The sequence below is a fragment of the Aquarana catesbeiana genome, linkage group LG04 (assembly GCF_042186555.1).
Source record: "Aquarana catesbeiana isolate 2022-GZ linkage group LG04, ASM4218655v1, whole genome shotgun sequence".
Taxonomy (NCBI): domain Eukaryota; kingdom Metazoa; phylum Chordata; class Amphibia; order Anura; family Ranidae; genus Aquarana; species Aquarana catesbeiana.
In genome coordinates this window covers 563858186-563877532 of record NC_133327.1, presented here as the reverse complement: position 1 = coordinate 563877532, position 19347 = coordinate 563858186, and the positions used below count along the sequence as shown (strand labels likewise).

Below are 19347 nucleotides of genomic sequence, written 5' to 3'. Positions count from 1 at the left end.
TTTAAAGCTGAACTCTGAAAAAAAGACATAGTTTGGCAATTTGCATTGTAAAAATAAATGAACACCAATGAAGTATGTGCAGTGTGTAGTCACTAATGTGATACTTTATTTTCATCCCCCCTCCCATACAGTAGCATCAAGTTTAGGGGTTACAGTGATGTTAGTAGTCACAGGGTGACTATTAATTTTTGATTTTAGATAAAAGCTGTTGGTACATATACACTATGTGCATGCTAAAAATTTTGGTGTCAACATTCCCATGCAAAAAGCCACTGATGAGGCTGCACTGATGAGACTGCAGTGATGGTAAAGGAGGACTCTGATGTTACAGGGGGTCTTTGAAGGTAAAGGTTTTTTTTTTATCCAGCAGTCACAGGACTGTGAGAAATTGGGTTTAAAACTGCACTGGCCAATTTATCAGAGTCTGAATAGTGCTACATGTCAGCTAACAGCACCCTTTTACTTCTATATTTTAGACTTAGAAGTAAAAAAATGCTATTACCTAACAAAGATGGTATCTCCTTTTTCATGTATCACTGTCCTGTGAGAAATTGGCCAGCACAGTTTTAAACCCAATTTCTCACAGTCACACTCCTTGCTGACACCATCACTAATGCCCTGTACAGACGATCGGACATTGATCGGACATTCCGACAACAAAATCCATCGGATGTTTTCAGATGGATTTTGGGCCAAACTTGTCTTGCATACACACGGTCGCACAAAGTTGTCAGAAAATCAGATCGTTCTGAACGTGGTGACATAAAACACGTACATCGGGACCATAAATGGGGCAGTAACCAATAGCTTTCGTCTCTTAATTTATTCTGAGCATGCGTGGCACTCTGTGCGTCATATTTGTGTACACACGATCGGAATTTAAACGATCAGATTTTGTTGTCTGAAAATTTTATATCCTGCTCTCAAACTCTGTGTGTCGGAAATTCCGACGGAAAAAGTCTGATGGAGCCCACACACAATCGGAATTTCCGACAACACAATCCGATCGCACTTTTTCCATCGGACAATCCTACCGTGTGTAGGGCATTAGGCCCCTTTCACACAGCGGGTCCAATCAGGTCTGCCTGTCAGTTTATCAGACGGACCTGATGGGAAGGTCCATGCATGGATAGGTGAATGCAAAAACACTCTATGTAACCGCACCCTCTTTAAGCCACACCCACTATTTAGCATACTTTAAACCACGCCTATTTTTGCAGCAGCACACTCCATTGCAATGCACTTTTTTTTAAAACGAACACGCCCACAAAAATGGATGCCCCACCCCTAATTAACATACTGCTCTGCTCTGCCTGGCTTTTTTCAAAAAAATGTCCCTAAAAATGTTTGGGAAATTTTGGCAACTATGCTAATGTACCATGCCCAAGTAATTCAAATTGTGGTAGAAACACCCCTACATTTTGAGACTGTTATCCCACAACCTGTGATGGAATTGGACAACTTATTTCATAAGAACTCAAGACTCATCCCTATTTTGAAGGCTTAGCTGCACTAAGATAGCTACTATCCACATAACTGCGGTGCTTGTCTGGAACATTTACTTGACAGAAAGTTCAGGAAAATAGGACCTTTCATAGAGGTTGTCTAAACTTGCATCTATCTATTGTTGGACACGGTACCATTTTTAGATAAAGTCAGGAGGCGATAAAGAATAAGGACATGGAATAAAATTACTTTATCAGTCAACAGCTTATTCTGCATGAATCACCTTATTATCACTGAACCACATTCTATAAACATTTATTTGACCTCTTGGCAATTGCAAAATGTATTACTTCACTACTTAAATATCTTATGTTTCTGGAAGCATTTATTTGGTATTTGTAATCAAGCAATTGAATAGCTACTAAGCTCACTCTGAGCCCAACATCTTAAAAATACATTAGCTGAATAGTGCCATTAGGAAGCTTATGAGACAAATGTATAAAGGAAATTAGGTTAGACAGTAGTTTGTGACTTAAGTATTGAAAATAGTATAAAAACAATTACACAAATCACTAAATTGTTGGATAGAGATTTGGAAGATCTTAAAGAGGCACACAGTTATATTTCAACCTGCTTTACAAATAATACATTAGACTATGTGTAATTTTGGTAATAACAGCAAGTTTACAATTTGTAGTTGTTACACCAGGATAGAGCCCCACACCCATGACCAAAGCATAACCATGGTGATCTGTTCTGAATCTAGAACAAGGCATAGCAAGGTCATGTACATCAAATAAAGTGAAACGTTATATTACCATAATAAATCTGAAGTCTAGGCAAACATATAAATACATAGTTAATATATATAGATATATTTATATAACTAAATATATTAGGGCTGTTACTGATTACAATTTTCGTGTTCGATTAATCGATTTTTTTAATCGATTAATCGACTAATTTCGATTAATTATAACGCACATACAGATCCAACTACTTTTAGCTGATTTAACACCGTTGTTATGGCAACGGCCGAAGACGGACATAGCGGGGCATGGCTAGGACATCACACATCATAAACTCAGCCACACCATGCCCATAATCTCAGCCTTACCGTGCCCATAATCTCAGCCTTACCGTGCCCATAATCGCAGCCTCACCGTGCCCATAATCGCAGCCTTACAGTGCCCATAATCTCAGACTTACCGTGCCCATAATCACAGCCTCACAATGCCCATAATCGTAGCCTCACCGTGCCCATAATTTCAGCCTCGCCGTGCCTATAATCGCAGCCTCACCGTGCCCATAATGCTGTCTCACCGTGCCCATAATCGCAGCCTCACTGTGCCCATAATCGCAGCCTCACCGTGCCCATAATGCAGTCTCACCACGCTCAAATGGCAGCCTCACCGTGCCCATAATGCAGTCTCACCGTGCCCATAATGCAGTCTCACCATGCCAATAATGCAGTCTCACCGTGCCCATAATCGCAGCCTCACTGTAGTCAGTGCCTGTGCCTGGATTACACAGTCTGCCAGCATCTCCCGCTGTGTGTCTCGGAGCTGAGTGTGAAAACTTTGGCCGCACTGTGAGAAAAGTCCCACCCTCCTCCTAGATCAGCTCGTGTGATAGACAGAACACTGCTTCCATCACACAAGCTGATCTAGGAGGAGGGCGGGACTTTTCTCACAGTGCGGGCAAAGTTTTCACACTCAGCCCTGAGACGCACAGCGGGAGATGCCGGCAGACTGTGTACGACATATAGTGGAGGAGAAGGAGGAAGGAGTGGAGCTGCGCTGCAGCCACAGCTTGGCCCACAGCGGCCCCAGGGCAGGCAGACTACCAATCAAAAAAACTTTGATCGATCAAAAAAATTAATGATTAATCGAGGAATTAAACGTTAATTTCCGCAGCCCTAACATATATATATATATATATATACCTGTATATATATATATATATATATATATATATATATATATATATATATATATATATATAATGGCCGAAACAACTAATCGATTAATCGTCAACTAATCGATTATGAAATGAATCAATTACTATCATAATCAATTAATCGGCCAGTAACATAATGGGGTTTAAAAAAATGAAAATGAGCCCTTTAGAGTACAAAAACAGCGAATAATCACTACTGTTAATATTACTTTCACTGTTGCACAGTAAAAAAATTAACCCCCTATGTGTTTTTTGGTGCTTTTTGCAGAAACGCACTACAGTTCATTTAACATTCACATCTATGCTTTTTTCAGCTGCTATTTGGAAAGTGCCAGGGACTTTTCTCAACACAAAAACAATGCTTTTTTGGTTCAATATACTTCAATGAGGAAGCTGCAGAAAAGCATGTAATGCGTTTTTTTCAGCAATTTGTGTTTATTTTTTAATCTGCCCAACAACAAATTGGCCAAAAAAAGGGTATAAAAAAAATGCAAAAACGCAAATCGCAGCAAAATCATGTGCGTAAAAAATCAAAACGCACAGCAAAAAGAATTGCAGAAACAGATCAAAAGCAAACTGCATAGGTGTGTACCAAGCCTTATGCTGGTCACACAGATCAATTTTCAGATGAGAATATTCATGTGAAAAATCAACGAGAATTTGCTGAATTAAGAACGTTTGTTCGATTTTTTTAATCGTTAGTGGGGTCAAATCGACGTTTAGATAATAATAATAATAATAGAAAACTTCTCGGTGAAAAGAATTTTCAGACAGTGTATGTGGTTTTCATTCAGAAGTTACATTCGTTTTAAAACTGAATGATAAAAGCAAGTGAAAATTTTGAACAACATTCCTTAAAATGATTTTTTTTTTTTTTTGAAGGAAGACATTGTCCAACAGTCTAACTTTTTTCTAAATTGATCTCTGAGTCTGATGATATTTACTAGATTCAATCTCTAAGGGCTCCTTCACACGGACGTATCCGTGTATGGAGCCCGCTCTGCTCAGCGGGGGATCGCTCCGCCGATCCCCGCTGAGCAGGCAGATGACAGGTCAGTCGCTGCACACTGTGCAGTGACGGACCTGTCAGAGCGCCGCTCTCCCCTATTGGGGATCGGATGATGACGGACCGTACAGTCCATCGTCACCCGATCTGATCCGAAAACGGAAGGAAAATTAGGTTTTTCCTCCGTTACACTTTTTCGGATCGGAGTGGGAGGGTTGTCAGCGCTGACATCTGATGCTCCATAGAGATCTATGGAGGGTCCGTTCAGGTCCGCCTAAAAAACTGACAGGCGGACCTGAACGGATCGTCAGTGTGAAAGAGGCCTAACAGTATATACAGGATATCTCTTTTTTCCGTTATTCTCAGAGTGGATTAAAGATTTTACTCTCTAACCATATCGTTGGCTATTTATTTTTACCACTGCATATAGAGATATTTAAGAATAAACTGCCTTTTTTTTAAACTTTACCTATTAACTAAATTATACACCACACTTTTTTTAAGGTTATTAACCGAATAATCGAAACAATAATCAGTCAACTAATCGATTATGAAAGATAATTATTAGTTGCAGCCCTAATATATATATATATATATATATATATATATATATATATTTCCTGGTGCCTCCATGGCAGCATACCAATGGTTGGTTGCTCCGCCCCCTACCAACCCACAGGACCACTTTAACTCTATAAAAAAAGAGTTGCTGCCCTCAGTCAGTATTCTTTTCTCTGTCCTCATCCCAGCAGGATCATTATCAGCCTTACCTCACCGCTTTATGGTGTAACCGTTGCAGGTTCATGCTCTCCTGCAGTGTGGAGTCCCATGGCTTGGGCTGCTAAATGCGCCAGATAAGTATGGGAGGCTGTTTTTTTCTGTGTTTTTGGGCCAGATCGGAAGATTAACAGGAGCCTAATTTCTCTCCTCTATGCTCTTCCCTGATGGCATGCCTCATATCTTTGTAGAGCAGGCTTTTACCTGCCTTTCGGCGTTCCTCCATGGATATTGTTCCCCCCTCCTCCTATAGCAGTGTGCGGCGCTTCGCGTGCGCTGATTTGCTCTGTTTTACCCAGCGGGGGGGCAGAATCATGGCATGACGTCATGTGACTATACAGTGCATGCGCAGTAGCAGACTGAAGCTGTCGGCGGCCATCTTGGTACTCTCAAAGCGCTCTCAGCATAAATGGAGAGCCTGGGATTCATTACATAGCCAGCTATCAAGGAGAAGACATCTCCCTAAGTGTCTTCCCTGTTGTACAAAGACAATGGAGCCTGGCCAAGCTGCCCCTAGTAATGTGATACCGCAACAAAAAGATCCTCACCATACCACTAGGTAAGGGCTGCAACAATCAGGTAAGTTTAAAAAAAAAAAAAAAGAGCACTCCGGGCAACTTAGAACATATTTTTTGTTTCTACAGCCCGCACTGGGGATCATCCCGCAGATTATCCCACCGAAGCTCTCCAGATAGGAGATCGAAAGATCATAGGAGCTCAGGGCACTCTCATTCGTCCTCAGCTCATGCCTCCCGCAGTGGCCAGAGGTCACCTCGACATACCCCTAGCAGACACGAATCCCACAGATCGGTGTATCCAAGAGAGAGGACCTGTTGGGTTTGTGGAAAACAAGCGCTGCCGGAAAAATTGGTTTGCGAGAAGTGTCTATTAGAAGCTACAGGAGACAAGCAGCAGTTTCTGGAATCAATTAAGAGCCTGATCAAGGATTCAATTAGGGAATTGGCCCTCTCCCAAAACCAAGTTAACCCATCCTCGGCCAAAGCAGCAATAAATGCGCCCTCTCCTCATTCGGACGCAGAGGTGAATTCTGAAGATGTGGGGGAAAGGGTGGATGACAATATCTCAGCTTTTGACTTCGCTCTAGTTGAACCTTTCATCACCGCGGTCTAGGATGCAATCCAGTGGGAGGAAAATCCGGAGCCCCCTTCTAAAACAAAGAAGTATTTCCCACATCTGAAAAAGAAGTTATCAACCTTTCCCTTGATGGAAGAAATCAAGGAGGTGGTGACAGACGAATGGCAGAAGGTGGACAGAAGACCCATTGCGTATAATCGTTTTTCTAAGTTATACCCACTGGCAGAAGCAGACGCGCAGCTTTTTGATACTGTACCATCTGTGGACGCCTCAGTTATGAGGTTGGCGAGAAATTCGACTTTACCACTAGAAGAGGCAGTCTCCTTTTAAAGATGTCCTTGACCGAAGGATTGACTCAGACCTGAAAAAGACTTATCAGGCGGCTGGAGGAGCATGCAAACCGGAGGTAGCTCTGACCTCGATCTCAAGGGCCACCAGAGTATGGTCGGACAACGTGGAAACGGCCCTCAGACAAGGGGTGGGCTCAGAAGAAATTATTAAGGCACTGGATGAATTAAAGTTGGCCTCAGATTTCATAGCAGAAGCAGCGATTGATGTTTTAAAATGTTCTTCCAGGGCCATGCTGTATTCCATCACGGCCAGAAGGGCATTGTGGTTAAAACCATGGTCGGCCGACCCGAAGTCTAAACAATCATGGTGTCGTATTCCGTACGATGGAAAAGTCCTGTTTGTCGAAAAGATGGATACGGCAATTACCAGGGTCACAGGGGGAATAAGTGGTTTAATTCCCCAGGAGAGAGGCAGGAGGAAGAGATTCGCTAGTCGTCCAGCAGGCCAGCTAAGAGGAAAGGATTCCAGATCCTACCACCCTGGAAGGGAATACAGAAGGGGCTGGAAAGGTTCACAAGATACTTTCCTGAGATTGGCAAAACCAAAAGCCTCTACATCCACAATTGAGAGCCAGAAGTCCTTTTGACGCCCTCCCCACCCAAACTGGTCCTGTGGGAGCCCGTCTAAAGGCGTTTTGCCCAGGTTTGGGTGGAAGATTGTGTAGACCAGTGGGCAGTGTCCACGGTCTGTCAAGGCCATTTCTGGAGATTCAAAAGGCAACCTCCCCTCTATTCCTTTCAACCCACCAAGATCCCAGCCTCCAGAGAAAAGGAGGCCCTTCTTCAATATGTCAGAATGCTTGTTCTCCAGCAGGCAGTGGTACCAGTTCCAGACTTGGAGAAACGCTTAGGCTTTTATGCCCTGGTCTTCTTGGTCCCCAAAAAGTCGGGGGGTTGGAGGCCGGTACTAGACCTGAAGAGACTGAACAGGCATATCCGTGTGGAACATTTCAAGATGGAGTCCTTAAACACGGTCATTCTATCCGTTCAGCCAGGAGATTGGATGGCGTCCATAGACCTTCAGGATGCGTATCTTCATATACCTATCCACCCTCAGTTTCAGCCTTTTCTTCAGTTCAGAATAAGCAACTTACATCTTCAATTCCAATGCCTTCCCTTCGGGATTTCAACAGCGCCCAGAACCTTCACCAAAGTGCTAGTAGCGATCTTGGCTCCTCTTCGAGAGAAGGGGATACGAATACTACACTATTTGGACGATATTCTAGTTCTAACCCAGCACAGACAGACCTTGCTGATACATGTACAATTGGTCCTAGACATACTGATAAAGTTTGGTTGGCTAATCAACTACGCCAAAAGTCAACTTACGCCCACACAGGAGATAACTTACCTAGGGGCATTCTTCAACACTCCAGGAAGAACAGTCTCACTCCCGTCAGAAAAGATCCCTTCATTGATAGGGAAGGTGAAAAGGGCACTAGCGATCCATTCTATGTCAGCATCAGACTGTCTGAGCCTGCTGGGTTCCCCTCTCTTCATGCATACCCATGGTGAAATGGGCCAGATGGCATCTACGGACTTTCCAGATGGACTTCTTATCACAGTGGAAGAAAAATCGCCTAGATCAGAGGATATCAATTACGCCTGCAATGAAATCCAGCCTTTGGTGGTGGACAAGGCCATCCAAACTTTTGCTTCACTGTCCCCTTGGCCCCATCCCATGGACTGTTCTGACGACAGACGAGAGTCAGTTAGGATGGGGGGCACATTATCAAGACCAGTTGGTACAGGGCAGATGGCAGTTCAATGCAACAGAGGTAGTGTCAAACACTTTGGAGCTGAGGGCGGCTTGGTTGGCAATCTTGTCTCTGGCCACCTTCCTCAGGGGCAAATCCATCCTCCTCCAGATGGACAACAGAGCGGCAGTGGCTTATGTTCAGAATCAAAGGGGAAAGCACAGCAGGTCCCTCCTGAACGAAGTGACATTGTGACATGGGCCGAAAGGAATTTAGTCAACCTACGGGCCTCATATATCCCAGGACCAGAGAACCAGTTAGCCGATCAGCTTTCAAGATCTTTCAGCCACAACAACGAGTGGTCTCTGAATCCGAGGGTCTTCTCCTGGATATGCCAGCAGTGGGGCACTTCCCAAATAGATCTATTTGCCTCCCCGCTCAATGCAAAGACACCACTTTTCTTTTCAAGATCCCCATCTCCGAAGTCAGCCGGGGTGGATGCTCTAACCCAACCATGGAACTTTCAGATGGCATACGCATACCCCCCAACTCCACTGATACTGAGGTTCCTCCAATGCCTAACAACAGAGGCGATCACAATTTTGGCAGTGATTCCATACTGGCCCAAGAGACCGTGGTTCCTGCTGCTAGTCAAGATGGCCTTATGCAAACCACTTCCCCTTCCACGCATAGACAACCTTCTGTCTCAAGGCAAGTTCTGTCACCCGCACCAGGAGATCCTGGACTTGAGGATCTGGAAATTGAATGGAAAAGGTTGGGCGAGATTGGATGTTCGCATGATGTCATTCAAACACTACTGCAGGCCAGAAAAGCATGTACGAATTCCACATACAATAGAATTTGGAGAAAGTTTACGGAGTTGGCAGAGACTAACCATTTCGATCATCTATACCCCGGAATCCAGAACATACTCCTCTTTTTACAGAGTGGATTGGACTTAGGTTTGGGCCTGAACACGCTTAAGGTCCAGGTCTCAGCTCTTTCAGCTCTAACAGATACCCGGTGGGCACTAGACCCTCTTGTGGAAAGTTTTTTGAAAGCAGTTCTTAGAGTGAGACCTCCCAGAAAGACACTATACCCCAAATGGGATTTGACTATTGTGCTTAGTGTCCTTTTCAAAACCTCCGTTTGCTCCCACAGAAGAATGCACCTTGGAGGATATTTCTCTGAAGGCAGTCTTTCTAGTCGCCATCACTTCAGGTCGCAGGGTATCAGAGATCCAAGCATTAGGGTCACAAGAGCCCTACATTACCTTCTTCCCAGACAGGGTGGTGTTACAGCCTATTCATCAGTTCATCCCTGAAGTACCTTCAGTCTTCCATCTAAACCAAGAGTGGGTTCTTCCAGCATTTGGGGAGGATCCAGCCTCCTCAAAACTGCATGAGTTGGATATAGCCAGATCCCTAAGTCACTACCTGAATTCGACGCAGCAGTTCATGAAAGATCAGCGGCTATTTGTCATCCCAAAAGGTGCCAGGAAGGGAATGGCAGCATCCAAGACGACCTTGGCAAGCTCGATTGTAAAGTTAAAACTGGGCAGCTTTGGCGCGGGTCTCCCCTGAGACAATTTGCAGAGCGGCCAGCTGGTCATCCTTTAGCACGTTCATGTCCCACTATAGTGTAGACCCAGCAGTCCTTACTTCCCGAGAGTTTGGGGAAAGGACCTTGCAGTCAACTGTACTGTATTTTTTTCTTATTAAATTTTCTTTATTGCAGTACCCTCCCTGTAAGCGAGTTATTTATCATTGGTATGCTGCCATGGAGGCACCAGGAAAATGGAAAACTGAATACTTACCTTTCCGTAATTTTCCTTTCCTGGTGCCCGCCCATGGCAGCATACACCCTCCCTTCAATGATCCTTACTGTTATGAGATCTAGTTACAAGAATACTGACTGAGGGGAGCAACTCTTTTTTTATAGAGTTAAAGTGGTCCTGTGGGTTGGTAGGGGGCGGAGCCACCAACCATTGGTATGCTGCCATGAGCAGGCACCAGGAAAGGAAAATTACGGAAAGGTAAGTATTCAATTTTCCGTTATATATATAGTTGTGCTCATAAGATTACATACTCTGGCAGAATTTATGATTTCTTGGCCATTAATCAGAGAATATGAATGATAACACAAAAACATTTCTTTCACTCATGGTTAGTGTTTGGCTGAAGCCTTTTCTTATCAATCAACTGTGTTTACTCTTTTTAAATCATAATGGCAACAGAAACTACCCAAATGTCAGAGCCTGATCAAAAGTTTACATACCCTGGAGAATTTGGCCTGATAACATGCACACAAGTTGACACAAAGGGGTTTGAATGGCTATTAAAGGTAACCATCCTCACCTGTGATCTGTGTGCTTGTAATTAGTGTATATAAAAGGTCAATGCGCTTCTGGACTCCTGACAGACCCTTGCATCTTTCATCCAGTGCTGCACTGACGTTCCTGGATTCTGAGTAATGGGGAAAGCAAAAGAATTGTCAAAGGATCTGCGGGAAAAGGTAGTTGAACTGTATAAAACAGGAAAGGTATATAAAAAGATATCCAAGGAATTGAGAATACCAACCAGTAGTGTTCAAACTCTAATCAAGAAGTGAAAAATAAGGGGTACTGTTGAAACCAAACCACAGACAGGTAGACCAACTAAAATTTTAGCCACAGCTGCCAGGAAAATTGTTTGGGATGCAAAGAAAAACACACAAATAACTTCAAGTGAAATACAGGACTCTCTGAAAACTTGTGGTGTGGCTGTTTCAAGATGCACAATAAGGAGGCACTTGAAGAAAGATGGTCTGCATGGTCGAGTCGCCAGAAGAAAGCCATTACTATGCAAATGCCACAAAGTATCCCGCTTATAATACACCAAACAGCACAGAGACAAGCCTCAAACCTTCTGGCACAAAGTCATTTGGAGTGATGAGACCAAAATGTAGCTTTTTGGCCACAACCATAAACGCTACATTTGGAGAGGAGTCAACAAGGCCTATGATGAAAGGTACGGAGGTGGATCGCTGATGTTTTGTGGATGTGTGAGCTACAAATGCACAGGAAATTTGGTCAAAATTTTTGGCAAGATGAATGCAGTATCTTATCAAAAAATACTGGAGGAACATTTGCATTCATCAGCCAGGAAGCTGCACATGGGACGTACGTGGATATTCCAACTTGAAAATGATCCAAAACACAAGGCCAAGTCGACCTGTCATTGGCTACAGCAGAATAAAGTGAAGGTTCTGGAGTGGCCATCTCAGTCTCCTGACTTCATTATCATTGAGCCACTCTGGGGAGATCTCAAACCTGCAGTTCATGCAAGACAGCCCGAGAATTTACAGGAACTGGAGGCTTTTTGCCAAGGGGAATGGGCAGCTTTACCATCTGAGAAGATAAAGAGCCTCATCCACAAATGCCACAAAAGACTTTTACCACAAAAGGCTGTCATTGATGTTAAAGGGGGCAATACACGGTATTAGGAACTGGGGTATGTAAACTTTTGATAAGGGTCATTTGGGTAGTTTCTGTTGCCATTATGATTTAAAAAGAGTAAACACAGTTGACTGAGAATAAATGGCTTCAGCCAAACACTAACCATGAGTGAAAGAAAAGTTTTTGTCTTATCATTCATATTCTCTGAAAAATGGCCAAGAAATCATAAATTCTGCCAGGGTAAACTTATGAGCACAACTGTATATATATCTATAAGCAGTTTTAATGTCAAAGCATTTGTATTTTTGTTGATCTAGTTCTTATATTATAGAACTATGTTTATATATATATATATATATATATATATATATACACAGTATCTTACAAGACAAGATGTTGGGCAATGTGATCCGTGGGTTGGAGACGAAAAAAATCAGATCATCGGCGAAGGCCAGGATTACAAAAGTGAGTACAATCCTCACATTTGTGTAAATATTTTATTTTATCTTTTCATGTGGCAACACTGAAGAAAGTACCCTTTGCTAAAAGGTAAAGTAGTGAGTGTACAACTTGGCAGCTCATAGCAAAGAACTCTCTGAGGATCTGAAAAAAAAATTATTGCTCTACATAAAGATGGCCTAGGCTATAAGAAGATTGCCAAGACCCTGAAACTGAGTTGCAGCATGGTGGCCAAGACCATACAGCGGTTTAAGAGGACAGGTTCCACTCACAACAGGCCTTGCCATGGTCGACCAAATAATTTGAGTGCACGTGCTCAGCGTCATATCCAGAGGTTATCTTTGGGAAATAGACGTCTGAGGGCTTCCAGCATTGCTGCAGAGGTTGAAGGGGTAGGGGGTCAGCCTGTCAGTGCTCAGACCATACGGCGTACACTGCAACAAATTGGTCTGCATGGCTGTCATCCCAGAAGGAAGCCTCTTCTAAAGATGATGCACAAGAAAGCCCACAAATAGTTTGCTGAAGACAAGCAGACTAAGGACATGGAATACTGGAACCATGTCCTGTGGTCTGATGAGACCAAGATAAACTTATTTGGTTCAGATGGTGCCAAGCGTGTGTGGCGAAAACCAGGTGAGGAGTACAAAGACAAGTGTGTCTTGCTTACAGTCAAGCATGGTGGTGGGAGTGTCATGGTCTGGGGCTGCATGAGTGCTACCGGCACTGGGGAGCTACAGTTCATTTAGGGAACCACGAATGCCAACATGTACTGTGACATACTGAAGCAGAGCATGATCCCCTCTCTTCAGAGACTGGGCCGAAGGGCAGTATTCCAACATGATAACAACCCCAAACATACCTCCAAGATGACCACTGCCTTGCTAAAGAAGCTGAGAGTAAAGGTGATGGGCTGGCCAAGCATGTCTCCAGACCTAAACCCTATTCAGCATCTGTGGGGCATACTCAAACGGAAGGTGGAGGAGCGCAAGGTCTCTAACATCCACCAGCTCAGTGATGTCATCATGGAGGAGCGGAAGAGGACTCCAGTTGCAACCTGTATAGCTCTGGTGAACTCCATGCCCAAGAGGGTTAAGACAGTGCTGGAAAAGAATGGTGGCCACACAAAATATTGACACTTGTGGTCCAATTTGGACATTTTCACTTAGGGGTGTACTCACTTTTGTTGCCAGCGGTTTAGGCATTAATGGCTGTGTGTTGAGTTGTTTTAAGGGGACAGCTAACACTGTTATACAAGCTGTACACTCACTACTTTACATTGTAAAGGGTGTACTCACTTTTGTGAGATACTGTATATATATATGCCTGACAATATAACTGGATTTTTTACCTGACTTTTCCCTTGCAGCTAGGCAATAAAGCTACATCTGTCCCTAGCCCTAAACTGAGACTAGACACTGAATAAGCAGCAACAGCCCATCCCTGTTGGTTTGCTCTATCCTACAGTCAGCATGTTCTCTGTCAGCATATATGCATTTATCCCCCCAGAGTATATCCTTGTTCTGTCCTTCTCTACCTGAGCGATGCAGTACAACCAAGTTACACTTTAAAATTGTTTAGTTTGAAAAGTACATTTATCTTTTATATCTGCTGTCTAAAGTTCAGCTTTAAAGTTAACCAATGGCCAGACTATGGACATTCAAATTTTACATATGCTTAACAAATATTAAAATATATTTTTCATTGACCTAAGTTGCTTCAATCACTGTGAACAAATTAGATCATATCACTCTGAAAGCAGGTGCCAGACTGCTTGCATGAGGTTTGGTGGTGGTGGTTGAGCTGTTACACAAGCTTAAAGCAACTATGTTGCCAACTCAAGTAAGTACTGTAGTTCCTCCTGTGTTGAACTTGATTCATTACAGAATACAGTATTGACGTAGAGATTAGCTGGGAGGAACCAGTGTACTGCAGGGGACCTAGGAGACTGGTGCTCCTGCAAATGTCAGACTTTTTTCTTGGCAGATATGGCATTTTCAAAGGTACTTTCACCAATTCACTTTAAACGTTAGTTACCAATTGATCTATTAATGCTTTTCCTATCTAAACTTGGGCTAATGGCAGTCTACCCAAGGTAAGAAAAAAATCTCTGAGTCTGGGAAGTTTACCTGGAACAGTGGGCCTAGGGCAGCTGCCCCTTATGCATATATGGTTAAAGAAGGCCTGCTGATAGATGTGATTTGAAGGGACCCTGTCAGTCTATAAAAAAAAAAAATCTTACTTGGCAGCCTGCAATAGATGAAGCATTATATTCACCTCTTCGCAGGTCAACGTGTCCTACCTTCACTTCTTTCCAAAGGTTCAGCCTCTGTCAGATCCTTTAGTATTCATCGGTTTTGGAGGTTTTTGACACTGGGTGCCCTGCTGAGGGATGTTGTTCTATCCTTTAACCCTTAGCTCAATAAAAGGACACAGCAGAGATGTAAGGGTCAGTGGACAGAACCAGAGAGGCAAGGCCACGCAACCCAACTCCCTGAATTGCTACATGCTGAATATTCTGGCAAAGGCTGCAAGACTAGAAAAAAAGCAAAGATTGGAGACACGGGTTGCCAGAGAGGTAAGTAAAATACCTCCTTTACTATTAGGATTGTTTACAGACTGTCACTGAAGCTTTACAGCAAACTGTAAGAAAAATATGGAGGCTGGCCATGCTGCTCTATTATTTATAAAATAATAAACTACCATAAAAAGAAATAATAAAACCATGAAAGAGTAGCTATCACGCCACAGTGCAATCACTGTGGAGTGGGTACAACGTTGCTCGCCCACGCAATTGTCAGTTAAAGTATAGCAGTGCTGTATCGATGAAAATGGCCTGATCATTAAGGGGGTAAATCCTTCCAGGGCTGAAGTGGTTAATAAAAGAACAAAAAGGAGTAACAAGCACAATGCGCAGAGACACATACAAGTGTCTGCTCACAGCATGCATATGCACAGTGTATATCTGTCAGCTCAGCAAGATGACGTCTGGCCCCTCCCAGCGCAATGTCGTTACAGAGGTCCCACATGCCTCACACGTATCGCCCCTACAGGCTTTCTCAAAGCAGCCACAGCCTCCAAATTTCTCTCATGACAGGATTACTTTAATGGCGCATGGCATTTTTCTAGCGTTTTCAACACTCATTTCTATCTAAGATAATGCTTACACAAAGAATGGAAATGCTTTTTACATATGCAGGCAAGTATTTTCTATGTCCTAATTCCAGGAAAGAATACTACAACAGATTTAGAGTATGTCATTTTCTGTGCTATACAAAATGTCCCACACAGCTTAAGCAAGTGCTCCCAAAATACAAAAAATGTAAGCACTCAGACATGTCCATGTTAAAAGGGCAAATATCACACAAATATTTTACTGTCAAGTCATATACTCTCATAGCAATACACTGGGCATAATAGTATAGGGCTGCTTTCACACTGATGTGCTGTGGTTTACCCACACCACAGGTGCTGCGCAGTGCATCTGAAAATGTCCTGGGTTAGCTGCGCTTTGCCATAGACGTCTAGTATATCCTGCAGGTTTGGTGCACTTTTTGAAAGCACACCAAAAAGTTTTGGTGCGCTTTTAGAAAGCGTACCACACCTGCATTATATAATAGAAGTCTATGGCAAAGCGCAGCTATCCCAGGACATTTGCAGATGCACTGTGCTGTACCCGCGGCATGGGTAAACTGCAGCACATGACTGTGAAAGCAGCCTTATAGGGGCCTCAGAATAGTAAGGGTTCATTCACAAATGCAGCAGGCACTGCTGCTCCCCTGAAAAGCGATCCGAGTGTGTTTGGCAGGTGCTGAGGAGGCAACATGTTGCCTCTTCTCCACCCGATTTAAGCCCATGATTGGCATGCAATGCACATGATTGCTACGCAGTAGTACGGTAATTAGAGGTTTAAATCAGGTGTGAGGGGCAACACTGTGCATGGTGATCTTTGACTTCTCCCATGTTGTTTAGGTAGATCTCCACCTCTTTAAGGTTGCCTACCCCTGCTCTACATCTATATGCAGACCAAACTGCTCAGCAGTGACACGGATTGAGTCAAACTTCAAGTGTACAGTATATAGGATGATTTCAGTGGTCACCTTTTATTTAAAGTGGTTGTAAAGGCAGAAGGTTTTTTTATCTTAATGCATTCTATGCATTATGATAAAAAGCCATCTGTGTGCATCAGCCCCCCCTAACACTTACCTGAGGTCCCTCTCTGTCCAGCGATGTCCACAAGTGTCCCAGCTAACCGAGATTCTCCTTCTGGATTGGCTGAGACACAGCAATGGCGTCATTGGCTCCCGCTGCTGTCAAAGTCAGCTAGCCAATCAGGGAAGAGAGGGGGCAGGGCCAGGTCGCGGCTCTGTGCCTGAATGGACACAGGGAGCTGTGAGTCAGCTCGGGTGCCCCCATAGCAAGCTGCTGGCTGTGGGGGCACTGAAAAGGAGGGAGGGGCCAGAAGCACAGAAGAGGGATCATAGAAGAGGAAGATCCAGGCTGCTCTGTGCAAATCCACTGCAACAGAGCAGGTAAGTATAACATGTTTATTATTTTTATAGGAAAAAGAAGAGACTTTACCATAACTTTAAATACCATTTGCAGTGTTATGGGTTGTGCAAACCCCTGTAACATTTGCTGCATAGTTGTACCTGCATCTGATTGTTAAGAAAAATATAAATAGTGTTACATATATTTGTGCATGTCACCAAAGTCTGCTAAGCAAAATGGAACAATGTACATGCACTTGCATTACTACAGACTTACAGTAGACGAGACAAATACACTAGTCGTGAACATACAAAACTTTTCTGCAAAGAAGATGATGCCTTTTTTGGCCTAAACACCTATTTGATTATAAAGTAATATAGTTTGTAACAAGAAATAACACAGACCAACTGAAATTAGAATAAATGGCCACTACCACTGACATTATACAATATTAGTAATTTGTTATTGGAAAGGTCAATGTATTTTTAAGAGGAAGTCAAAATAATAATCCAAAGTAATCGCCTAGCGATGTCACCATAAAAATTATATTTTTTCGGTATTTGTTATGTGCGTCTGTTGCTTTACAAAAACTAGATTTATTGACTTACAGTATAATGCATGAAATATATAGTGTCCATGTATTGATTTATAACAATTTAGCATAGTTTGGTCACTCCTTGCATAAACAGCCCATGTCAAAGAGAATATGTTTTCAAATTGCATGTCATATTCCATTCCTTTATTGTTCATGCTTTTACGTAAAATTGGAACAGAAAAGAAATAAATATTGATTTTCTCTTTTTACATCCAACGCCATTATTGACCTAGTCTTAATTAGACACTGTCCTAAATCTCAATTGCAGATAGGTAGAAATATTGACAATATCTCCCTAGATGATGCAAGGAATGTGACAAGACGCAAAAATGTAATTATGCAGCTGTATTATCTATTCAGTATTTGAGGGCAGGCAGACCAGTTATTTGCAACCCTACCACTGCCTGATTATTATTAGACTGGAATTAAGAGAGGTAGATTATCATTTTTAATCTGTATATTATATGTATGTTTTCACCCCTGTTTTCATGCTCAAGATTTTAAAGCCAATTAAATCAAATGAAATATGGATCAACCAGGTAGCCTAAATCTTCTTGCAATATCTATTTACCCAGAATATAATATTTGCTGCAGATTACGCTCAGCGGTCAGAATTGAAACAAACTAAACTAATATAAAGTAGAACTTGGGCAAAAAAATATGATAAAGCACTTGCTGCCTGACATGTGTTAACAACTGCTGTCACTGTATCTAACTTGTTCTCCAATTTTAAAACTTCACTTTCTCTGTTCAACCTTCTTCAATTCAACTTTACTACTATACTTCAGTGCCAATACACTTTAATCCAGTAGGATTGCTGCTATGGATTTTTTGAATAAGCTTAGAGACCCCTCTTTATATTCCTAATATGTTTATTGATTCTGACTTGGAGTGTTTGTGTGGTTCTTTTCACATATTGCAAACCACATGGACATTCCAACAAATAAAGATTACAAGTTGTGTAGTGCTTGCTCCCAAAGCAGCTGCTGGAAATTTGCCCAAGTTCTTTCCCAGTGGATTTCCCCGCAATCAGGCACACAAACACAGTCACTCTTTTACTCAAACACCATTCTAGGGGTGTTCTTTATGTTATTTTTGTTTTTGGAGTAATTGGGATAGGGTTGAGGTTATTGAATGGGATACTCCAAAACCAGAACTATGTATAGATTAAGGACAATAAACTCCTTTCTGAAAAGCTGAAGCAGAAGTCCTTGTTTATAGCCACACGGTGGACCTGGCTTGTAGTGGAAACAGTTGCAGATTTCCTTCATTAGCGCAACAAGAGTAGAGCCCCTTCACATAGAATCAGATAGACTGAGCTCTTCAGGACACCAGCCGATGTCCCCTTGAAACAAACACAGGGCTGACTCTCTAGCACAAGAGGAGCAGCAGCAGCCAAAGATCTCTAAGATCTCTCACAGCAGTGTATACTCCATAAAATATACGGGGACAGTTGGTTGCCTCTTTCCAACTTCCAAGCGACACCTTTTCTCCTGTGATACCAGACTAGATCTTCAGCAGACAGCCCTTTAGTCAGCTCTCTGTAAGCTTCAGTATCCAGGCCCTAAGGTCACCCACCGGAGGCCTCATGAACAGCAAGTGCATGGCAGTGTTGCCCTGGAGAGCTGCAGCCCTCCAAGCTGGACTGATCCTCTGCAGGAAAAGACCCAGAAGCTCAGTATTTGAGGATTTATGCAGACTCCCAGCAGCATTTAGGGCCATGTTCCCTGGGATTGGCCAGGGCTGTATACATTTTCATAATGCCATCTCTCTGGAAGGTAGAGAGAGCAGTCAGACCAGCAGCAGCTAAAAACACTGAGCCAACCTAATTAATCAGAGGCAGCTGCACTGGTTACAGTGAGCACAACAAAATTTTGCCTAACACAAAAATTACAGCTACACTGGTTATAGTGAGGCAAGCTAACTTTACCTACCAAAAACACACACAGCTCCACTGAACACAGTATGACAGTACTAAATCTAACCAATTCTAGCAGCTATCTGTGAGGGTGCTATAGTCATATAGAAGGAAACAAAAT

The 19347-nt window shown here is 42.8% G+C and overlaps 1 protein-coding gene across 1 annotated transcript in view; it reads right to left on the bottom strand.

Annotated features, from left to right (window-relative positions):
- Positions 1-19347, bottom strand: part of SMYD3 (SET and MYND domain containing 3) — a 980023-nt gene that overhangs the window by 368193 nt on the left and 592483 nt on the right. The window lies entirely within an intron of this gene.